This window comes from Nicotiana sylvestris, chromosome 12 (assembly GCF_000393655.2).
Source record: "Nicotiana sylvestris chromosome 12, ASM39365v2, whole genome shotgun sequence".
NCBI lineage: Eukaryota > Viridiplantae > Streptophyta > Magnoliopsida > Solanales > Solanaceae > Nicotiana > Nicotiana sylvestris.
The window spans coordinates 46,202,291-46,213,256 of NC_091068.1; positions in this window are offsets into that span (position 1 = coordinate 46,202,291).

Genomic DNA, 10,966 nt, shown 5'->3' on the forward strand with positions numbered 1-10,966 from the left:
CCGCATATTGTAATGGAATGTCAGCAACAAGTTCAGTGCCTTTTTAATACAAAATCATTTACTAGACAGATATAATATTGAGAATTGGCAAGCAGAACAACAGTATTCAACAGTGTTTCAAATGCCAAACACTGTAGAAAACAGTACTAATACTTCAACAACAGTTATCCAAACACATCACACAAAAATACAAAATAGTAGCAATTATACCTTGATTAACAAGTCCAAACATAGTACTAATAATTTATATTCAAGTTAACAATAAAACAAGGCTCTATCGAACTGCGCTCCAAACAATGCTCAACATGTTTCATTAAGTACTTAGTGTCAGTACATCGCACAACGTGAGCTCACAAAATTAAGAAACGAAAATAAAACCATAAAACATGAGCACAAAATAAAGAATCTTTAGCCATCAAAAATCCCTAGATGAAGATGAATTATGTTATAGAAACCTACTGTATAAAACTTATACTAGGAGTAAGGTCTCTGAAAATGAAGACTTTAAGAAAATGAACCGAAGAGTGCGACTGAGAGGGAATATGAGAGAATGAAGCTCTAGATGTATGCATATGCTTAAGGGTAAAGTCGTGATTTTATTAGTTCTTATTGGGTTATTGATTAACCCATTAACAAAATTGGTAAATCGAGGCCCGAACCGATAACCCAATAGTAAAAAAATTCTAAATCGTTACCGAACCGTTAATCCAATAACCGGATGGCGATAACCCAATAAGCTTTTTCCAGTTCGGGTTATCGGTTTTACCCGATATATGCCCAGCCCTAGAATTAATGAGGTAACTATTTGACCAAAAAATATAAACTTTCGGTTAAAATATTAAATTTTATATAATGAGGGGTTAAACCTAGTCAATGATAATATCTCTAGACATAGAACTTAACAACATAGATAAGATAGGATAAAGTCAGCAAGAGATTGAAAGTAACACACATTTAATATTCCAAAAGATTTGAGCAATAATGGAAGAGTAACTAGCAATAAATAACAATAAGTGGCATCTATGTAAATAGGGAGAATGATTCACCCAATAAAGAATGAGATAGATGATTGTTCCTCCTGACAATGATGAATGACAAATAAATCCTAGAATGTTTGAACTATTCTCGGATCTGATGGAAAAGCATGAAATAATGTAAGTAAGAACCTTGATGAAAAGGTAAAGTTTGTATCTTTGCTAGAGAGAGAGAATCTTCTTCTAAAAAGTATTCATGTTAAGTGAATATTACATGTCTTACACCATTGTCTCTTTTTCTATTTATATGAGACATATCCCTAACAAATCCTAATAGTACAAGTGCAGAGAATATTCAATAGAATTGAATATTCTCTTTACTATCATATTACAAAAACTAGCCATTATTATTCTGTCTTTGGTATTTGACCTCGGTCGTTGTTGACGACCTGGCCACGAATCTCACTGCTTCCTGGTTGACCTCGACTGATCCTTTCCTTAATGCCGCTTTATGCTAAATTTCCTTAGGGCAGATTTTGGCCCATACAGTTAGTCCCTCCGCTTATTGAGGCCGACCCCAGACGGCCTTGATAAGCGGACCTTGTTTGTTGTGGTCGGGAAGTTTGGACAAGCAAGTTGAGTAGTGGCGTTTTAGACGAGGTGACAACGTGACCTTTCGTGAGCCGCAACCTTTGGGGTCACATCGATTCAGAGTGATGTCATGATATCATGCGACATTATTACTTGTTTTTCCGATACCTTGCATCATTTCCTGTGACTCTGCTATTTCGATACTTGCGCTAGGTAATGACGGTTTGATTTCTCAATCCTGATGCTTGAACTCTTATAAATAGGGATATGAAACCATTCGTTTATGTTTTTCTTTCTTAATATCGAATCTCTATGTCTTCTTCTCATTCTTCATATAGAGTTATTGTCCTCTTTGCTTCACTATTATGTATCTGCTTTCCCTGATTCCGGTGATACCAACTACTCACAACCTGTCACGACCCTAACCCCGAACCCGGTCGTGATGACGCTTCTCGTGAAGACAAGGCTAGCCAATTATACCCAGTTCACTTTTAAAGCAGTTAATCAACATAAAAGTAGTCTAAACATGATTTAATAATACTAAACAACGGAAAATATAGATAACAATGCGTAAATGCCACCCGACACAGCCCTAACCGGGGTGTCACAAGTCATGAGCGTCTATAGGCCATAATACAAGTCTGCTAAATCCATAAACTGGTACAAATGTTTGAAGGGGAAATACAAATGATAAAGAGTAGAGACACGGGGCTGCGGATGTCAACAACTACCTCGTAGTCTCCGAACGCTCACCTGATACTGGAGGAATCAGCACTCGGGAGCAGAACCAGCAACGCCTGAATCTGCACACAGGGTGCAGGGAGTAAAGTAAGCACTCCAATTCAGTGAGTAACAAATGTAAATAACGACTGAAAGTAAGAAAACACGTAAGGCACAAGACATTCTATAATGAAGCAGTAAAATCATTTAAAAACAGTAAAACAATGAAAAGTCAAGTAAAATCATCTTTCAACAAGTAAACAAGTAATTGACAGGTAGTTAAGGTAAAGTAACCAAATAAAAGTTCGCCCCTCGGGCACAATATCAACAAATCCGCCCCTCGGGCAATATCTCAGAATAGTACCAGCCCTTCGGGCTCAATCTCACATCATAATGGGTACCCGTGCTCACTGGGGGTGTACAGACTCCGGGAGGGGCCCCTTATAGGCCAAGCACAATAACAAGCCATCTCGTGGCATCAGAATTAGTCCCTCGGCCTCGTATCAATCAAGTCACCTCGTGGCGTACATATCTTAGGCCCTCTGCCTCAAATCAGTATCAGTGTTTCCTCACAACATAAGCACTCGGCCTTACTCAGTCAAAAATACTCACAAGCCCCTCGGGCAATAGTAAAACAGTATTTCTCAGCCCAAAACATCATTTAAAATATCATTTAAGTCTTAAAACTGAGTAAACATGGCTGAATAGTAAAATAGTGGAAAATAACATGACTGAGTTCAAGTAATGAATCAAACAGTGAGGAAATAGTAATAAAAATCCCCAAAGGGTTCAAATAGTTGGCACGAAGCCCAAATATGGCATGCAGCCCAAATCATAATGATAGCAAATAAGTTTCAGTCAAATATGCAGTAACATCATCAACCGGGACGAACCAAGTCACAATCCCCAATAGTGCACGACCCCACGCCTGTCATCAAGCGTGTGTCTCACCTTAACATAGCACTACGATGTGCAATCCGGGGTTTCAAACCCTTAGAACATTATTTACAATCATTACTCACCTCGAACTGGCTAAATCTCTAGCTCGCGACGCCTTTGCCCCTCGAATCGGCCTCCACGCTCGTCGAATCTATCCAAAATCAGAATGAGGACATCAAAATATACTAAGAGAACAAAGCCAAGCGAAAACAATCAATAAAGGGCACAAATCCCGAAATTACCAAAACCCGAACCCCGAGCCCACGTCTCGAAATTCAGAAATTTTCACATCAATAGATTCCTTATCTACCCATGAATTTATACATATCAAAAGTTCTCAAATCCGATCCCAAATGGTCCTTCAAATCCCAAATCAAAAGTCTAATTTCTCAAGCCCTAGTTCTTCAATTTTAGGCTTAGCTTTCATGATTTTCTAGGTGGAATTCACATAATAATCGACTTTTTTTGTCCGAAAATTTTACCTCCCAACGATTCCCCTTGAATCCCTTTACAATATCCTTCACAAATCTCCCAAAATGGCCAACTATGGAGGAAATAAACCCAATCCTAGCGGACAAGATGAGTTTAAAACATTTCTGCCCAGGCATCTATTTCCTTCATCGCGATCGCGAAACATCCCTCGCGATCGCGAAGAACAAAATTTCAGCTCCAAGAATTTACTCTATGCGAACACGACATGGCCATCGCGAACGTGATGGATCCTCAACCTTACCTTTAGCAAACGCATACCCTCTCCTGCAAACGCGAACAACAAACATGACCACAGACCAGCTGACCAAAAAAACCCTACGCGATCGCGACTACACGCCCGCGAACACGATGCACAACCTTCTCACTCTATGCGATCGCAAGACCCACTTCGCGAATGTGAAGAACAACCAGACAGCCTCCTCAAATCCTTCTACGCGATTGCGAGGCTCCCTACGCGATCGCGAAGGGAAAAAATTCTGCACAGCTGAACCTGCAATTTTCTGCAATTTTTCCAACTTCAAATGATCCGAATGACCACCTGAAACTCACCCGAGGCCCCCAAGACCTCAACCAAAGGCACAAACACATCGTAAAACCTTATTCAAACTTGTTCCAATCATCAAAATACCTCAAACAACATCAAATCACCCCAAAACACATTGGATTCAAGCCTAAGTTTCTAAAATCTTTCGAAATGCGCTTTTGATAAAAAAACCCAACAAAACCACCTCCGAATAACCTGAAATTTTATACACACATCCCAAATGACGTAACGAAGCTACTGCAACTCTCGGAATTCCATTCCGACCCCTATATCAAAATCTCGCCTATCAACCGAAAGTCGCCAAAATATCAACTTCGCTAATTCAAGACTAATTCTACTCCGAACCCCCAAAACCCATTCCGATCACACTCCTAAGTCACAAATCACCTCCCAAAGCTAACTGAACCATCGAAACTCACATCCGAGCCCTCTAACACATAAGTCAACATCCGGTTGACTTTTCTAACTCAAACTTCCTTAAAAGAGACTAAGTGTCTCAAACCTTACCAAAATCAATCCGGATTCGATCCGACCAACCCGATACTATAAAACACGGATAACGAAGCATAAAGAAGCAGAAATGGGGAAAGCAGAGTGGTAACTCATGAAATGACTAGCCGGGTCGTCACATCCTCTCCAACTTAAACAAACGTTCATCTTCGAACAAGTCAAGAAACATACCTGAAGCCTCAAATAGGTAAGGATATCCGCTCCGCATCTCCCGCTCGGTCTCCCAGGTAGCCTCCTCCACGGGCCGACCTCTCTACTGCACTTTCACTGAAGCTATATCCTTTGACCTCAACTTCCGAACCTAACGACAATAGCTACTGGCTCCACATCATAGGTCAAGTCATCATCCAACTGAACCGTGCTGAAATCCAGAACATGAGACGGGTCCCCAATATACTTTCAAAGCATAGAAACATGAAATACTGGATGCACACTCGACAAGCTGGGTGGCAAAGCTAGCTCATAAGCCACCTCCCCAATCCTCCGAAGCACCTCAAAATGCCCAATGAACCGAGGACTCAATTTCCCTTTCTTCCCAAATCTCATAACACCATTCATGGGTGAAACCTACAACAGAACCTTCTCACCAACTATGTAGGACACATCTCGAACCTTCCTATCAGCATAACTCTTTTGCCTCGACTGCGCCGTACGAAAGCCTCTCCTGAATCACCTTCACCTTCTCCAAAGCATCCTGCACCAAATCGGTCCCCAATAGCCTAGCCTTATCGGGCACAAACCAACCCACTGGAGATCTACACTGCCTCCCATAAAAAGCCTCATATGGAGCCATCTGAATACTCGACTGGTAGCTGTTGTTATAAGCAAACTCTGCAAGTAGTAGAAACTCATCCCATGATCCTCCGAAATCAATGACAAAAGCAAGAAATATGTCCTCCAATATCTGAATAGTACACTCGAACTGCCCATTCGTCTGAGGATGGAAAGTTGTGCTCAACTCAACCTGAGTACCCAACTCTCTCTCTACATGGCCCTCCAAAACTGCAAAGTAAACTAAGTACCTTTATCCGAAATGATGGAAACCGGAACACCATGAAAGCGAACAATCTCTCGGATATATATCTCTGCCTACCGCTCTGAAGAATAGGTAGTACACACAGGAATGAAGTGCGCAGACTTGGTCAGTCGATCCACAATCACCCAAATAACATCGAACTTCTTCAAAGTCCATGGAAGTCCAACAACAAAGTCCATAGTGATCCTCTTCCACTTCCACTCAGGAATAATCATCTGCTGAAGTAAGCCACCCGATCTCTGATGCTCATATTTCACCTGCTGACAATTGAGACACCGAGCTACAAATCCCACAATATCTTTCTTCATTCTTCTCCACTAATAGTGCTGCCTCAAATCCTGATACATCTTCGCAGCACCCGGATGAATGGAATACTGCGAGCTAAGGCCGGAACACGCTGTTCATCAAATGCATGAACGTTGTTGGGGCATTGGTTAGCCCAAAAGACATCACCAAGAACTCATAATGACCATATCGGGTCCTGAAAGCCGTCTTAAGAATATTCGAATCCCTGATCTTCAACTGGTGATAAGCCGAACAGAGATCAATCTTGGAGAACACCCTCGCTCCCTGAAACTGATCAAATAAATCATCAGTAAGAGATAAAGGATACTTGTTCTTAATTGTTACCTTGTTCAATTGCCTATAATCAATGCATATTCTCATTGTGCCACCCTTCTTCTTCACAAACAGAACCGGCGCACCCTAAGAAGACATACTAGGCCAAATGAACCCCTTATCAAGGAGTTCCTGAAGCTGCTCCTTCAACTCTTTCAGCTCCGTTGGTGCCATATGATACGGCGGAATAGAAATGGGCTGAGTGACTGGCACCATGTCAATACCAAAATCAATATCCCTATCCGGTGGCATGCCCAGCAGGTCTGCAGGAAACACATCAGGAAAATCCTTCACAACTGGAACAGAATCAATATTGGGAGTCTCAGCTCCGACGTCCCTCACAAACGCTAGATATGAAAGACAACCCTTCCCAACCATACGCTGGGCATTCAATAAAGAGATCACTCTACTAGGAACATAATCAGTCACACCTCGTCACTCAATCCGTGGCACACCCGGCATAGCCAATATGACTATCTTAGCATGACAGTCCAGAATAGCACGACACGGAGATAACCAATCCATGCCCAAAATGACATCAAAATCCACCATGCTCAGTAATAATAGATCCACTCGGGTCTCCATACCCCCAATAGTCACCACACACGACCGGTACATACGGTCTACAACAACAATATCACCCACTGGGGTAGATACATGAACAGGTAAAGCAAAAAACTCACGGGGCATACCCAAATAATGAGCAAAGTTTGATGACACATAAGAAAAGGAGGAATCGGGATCAAATAATACAGAGGCATCTCTGTGGCAGACTGAAACAATACCTGTAATGACAACATCTAAAGCAATAGCATTTGGTCTGCCTGGTATGGCATAGAAACAGGCCTGACCACCCCCCGATCAACCTCCCCCTCTGGGGAAACCCCTGGCTGACTAACCTCCACCCCTAGCTGGCTGAGTGGGTGGTGGTGAAGAAACTGGCGCTGAAGCCGACCGATGACTGACCCCTCTGCTGGGACGAACTAGCAACACGACGAGGACATTGCCTACACATGTGGTCCATCTCACCACACTCATAACAACTCCCAGGTGTTGGAGAAGGGTACTGAAGGGAATCCCTCGCACCAGAATGACTAGCAGATACACTCGACATCGAAGAACCCTGGACCGATGCAACACGGGATTAACTCTGAGCTGGAAGGGCGCTGAGTGATGACTGGCCCTGCTGAGATCCATGATAACCATGACTCAAAGATTCCCCACGATAACCTAGGCAAGCTGACTGAGCAGGCCTGAAATAACGGCCTCTACTATGCTGAAACTAGCGCCTCGCAGGAGCACCACTATAGCTACCAGATCCTCGAGGCCTCTTGGCCTCCCTCTCCTCTCGCTCCTAACGGCAAACCGACTCAATCTCATGGGCGATATCCACAACCTCCTCGAAGGTAGCACCAGATACCCTCTCCCTGGTCATAAGAATACAGAGATGATAAGTAAGACCTTCAACAAACCTCCTAATACTCTCTCGATCTTTCGGAACCATCCAGATGGCATGATGGGCCAACTCAGAAAACCTCAACTCATAATATGACACAATTATATCCCCCTGTCGCAATCACTCAAACTGCCTACGCAACTTCTCTCTACGGGATTGTGGCACATACTTCTCCAGGAAGAGAACGGAGAACTACTGCCAAGAAAGGGGTGCTGCACTAACAGGCCTACGCCTCTCAAAATCCTCCCACCATGTGAAATCAGCTCCTAAAAACTGATAGGTGGTAAAAGCGACCCCACTGGTCTCCAAAATACCGGCAGTACGAATCATCCTCTGACACTTGTCCAGAAAGCCCTAGGCATCCTTGCCCTCTGCGCCACTGAAAGTTGGAGGCTGGAATCTACCAAATCTCTCCAACCTACGCTGCTCATCCTCCGGCATGACAGGAACCACATAGTCATGAGCATCTGTAACCGGCTGGGCTGGATGTGCCCCCGGCGTCTGAAGTCACCACACAACCTGCTCAGGTGTGCGAGCGGCGGGAGTCTGATTGCCTCCCCCGGCCTATGAAATAGCTTCAGCTATAGTGGCTGAAACCACCTGAGCCAGGCCAGTGCAAACTGATAAGATCTGTGCCAAGGCCTCCTGAAGACCCGGAATCATGATGGGCACAGCTGGTGCCTGAACTGGTACTGCTGGAGTATCCATAGATGGAGCCTGATCCTGAGCTGGGGCAGCTGGTGGATCTGCAAGTTCTACCCTCGCTGCTCTGCCTCTACCATGACCGCGTCCACGGCCTCTGGTGGCCATAGCTAGTGGCACTGGTGGTCATCCACCCCGTCCGGTAGCTCGTATCCTCACCATCTGTGAGAGAATAGAATAGCAGAAGTTTAGTACTCGAATCAACAAGTTTGCACGACAAAGAATTTCAAGAATATGATTCCTAAAGGTTCTGCAACCTCTCAAGGATAAATACAGACGTCTCCGTACCGATCCGCGAGACTCTACTAAACTTGCTCATGACTTGTGAGACTTATGTAACCTAGGCTCTGATACTAACTTGTCACGATCCTAACCCCGAACCCAATCGTGATGGCGCTTCTCGTGAAGAAAAGGCCAGCCAATTATACCCTATTCACTTTTAAAGCAGTTAATCAACATAAAAGTAGTCTAAACATGATTTAATAATACTAAACAATGGAAAATATAGATAAAAATGTGGAAATGCCACCCGACACAGCCCTAATCGGGGTGTCACAAGTCATGTGCGTCTATAGGCCATAATACAAGTCTGCTAAATTCATAAACTGGTACAAATGTTTGAAGGGGAAATACAAATGATAAAGAGTAGAGACACGGGGTTGCGGACGTCAACAACTACCTCGTAGTCTCCGAACGCTCACCTGATACTAGAGGAATTAGCACTCGGGAGCAGAACCAACAACGCCTCAATCTGCACACAGGGTGCAGGGAGTAAAGTGAGTACTCCAACTCAGTGAGTAACAAATGTAAATAACGACTGAAAGTAAGAAAACACGTAAGGCACAAGGCATTCTATAATGAAGCAGTAAAATCATTTAAAAACAGTAAAACAGTGAAAAGTCAAGTAAAATCCTCTTTCAACAAGTAAACAAGTAATTGACAGGTAGTTAAGGTAAAGTAAACAAATAGAAGTTTGCCCCTCGGGCACAGTATCAACAAATCCGCCCCTCGGGCTTAATCTCAGAACAATACCAGCCTCTCGGGCTCAATCTCATATCACAATGGATACCCGCGCTCACTATGGGTGTACAAACTCCGGGAGGGGCCCCTTACAGCCTAAGCGCAATAATAAGCCATCTCGTGGCGTACATATCTTAGGCCCTCGGCCTCAAATTAGTATCAATATTTCCTCACAACATAAGCCCTCGGCCTTACTCAGTCAAAAATACTCACAAGTCCCTCGGGCAATAGTAAAACAGTATTTCTCAGCCCAAAACATCATTTAAAATATCATTTAAGTCTTAAAACTGAGTAAACATGGCTGAGTAGTAAAATGGTGGAAAATAACATGACTGAGTTCAAGTAATGAATCAAAACAGTGAGGAAATGGTAATAAAAATTTCCGAAGGGGTCAAATAGTTAGCACAAAGCCCAAATATGGCATTCAACCCAAATCATAATGATAGCAAATAAGTTTCAGTCAAATACGCGGTAAAATCATCAACCGGGATGGACCAATTCACAATTCCCAATAGTGCACGACCCCACGCCCTTCATCAAGCGTGTGTCTCACCTGAACATAGCACTACAATGTGCAATCCGGGGTTTCAAACCCTCAGAACATCATTTACAATCATTACTCACCTCGAACCGGCTAAATCTCTAGCTCGCAACGTCTTTGCCCCTCGAATCGGCCTCCACGCGCGTCGAATCTATCCAAAATCAGAACGAGGACATCAAAATATGCTAAGGGAACAAAGCCCAAGCGAAAACAATCAATAAAGGGCACAAATCTCGAAATTACCAAAACTCGACCCCCTGGGCCCACGTCTCGAAATTCAGAAATTTTCACATCAATAGATTCCTTATCTCCCCACGAATTCATACATATCAAAAGTTCTCAAATTCGACCCCAAATGGTCCTTCAAATCCCAAATCAAAAGTCCAATTTCTCAAGCCCTAGTTCTTCAATTTTAGGCTTAGCTTTCATGATTTTCTAGGTGGAATTCACATAATAATCGAGTTTTTAGTCCGAAAATCTTACCTCCCAACGATTCCCTTTAATCCCTCTTTAATCTCCTTAAAAAATCTCCCAAAATGGCCAACTATGGAGGAAATAAACCCAATCCTAGCGGACAAGATGAGTTTAAAACATTTCTGCCCAGGCATCTATTTCCTTCATCACGATCGCGGAACATCCCTCGCGATCGCGAAGAACAAAAATTCAGCTCCAAGAATTTACTCTATGCGAACATGACATGGCCATCGCGAACGCGATGGCTCCTCAACCTTACCTTTCGCGAATGCATACCCTCTCCCGCGAACGCGAAGAACAAACACGACCTCAGACCAGCTGACCAAAAAGACCCTACGCGATCGCGACT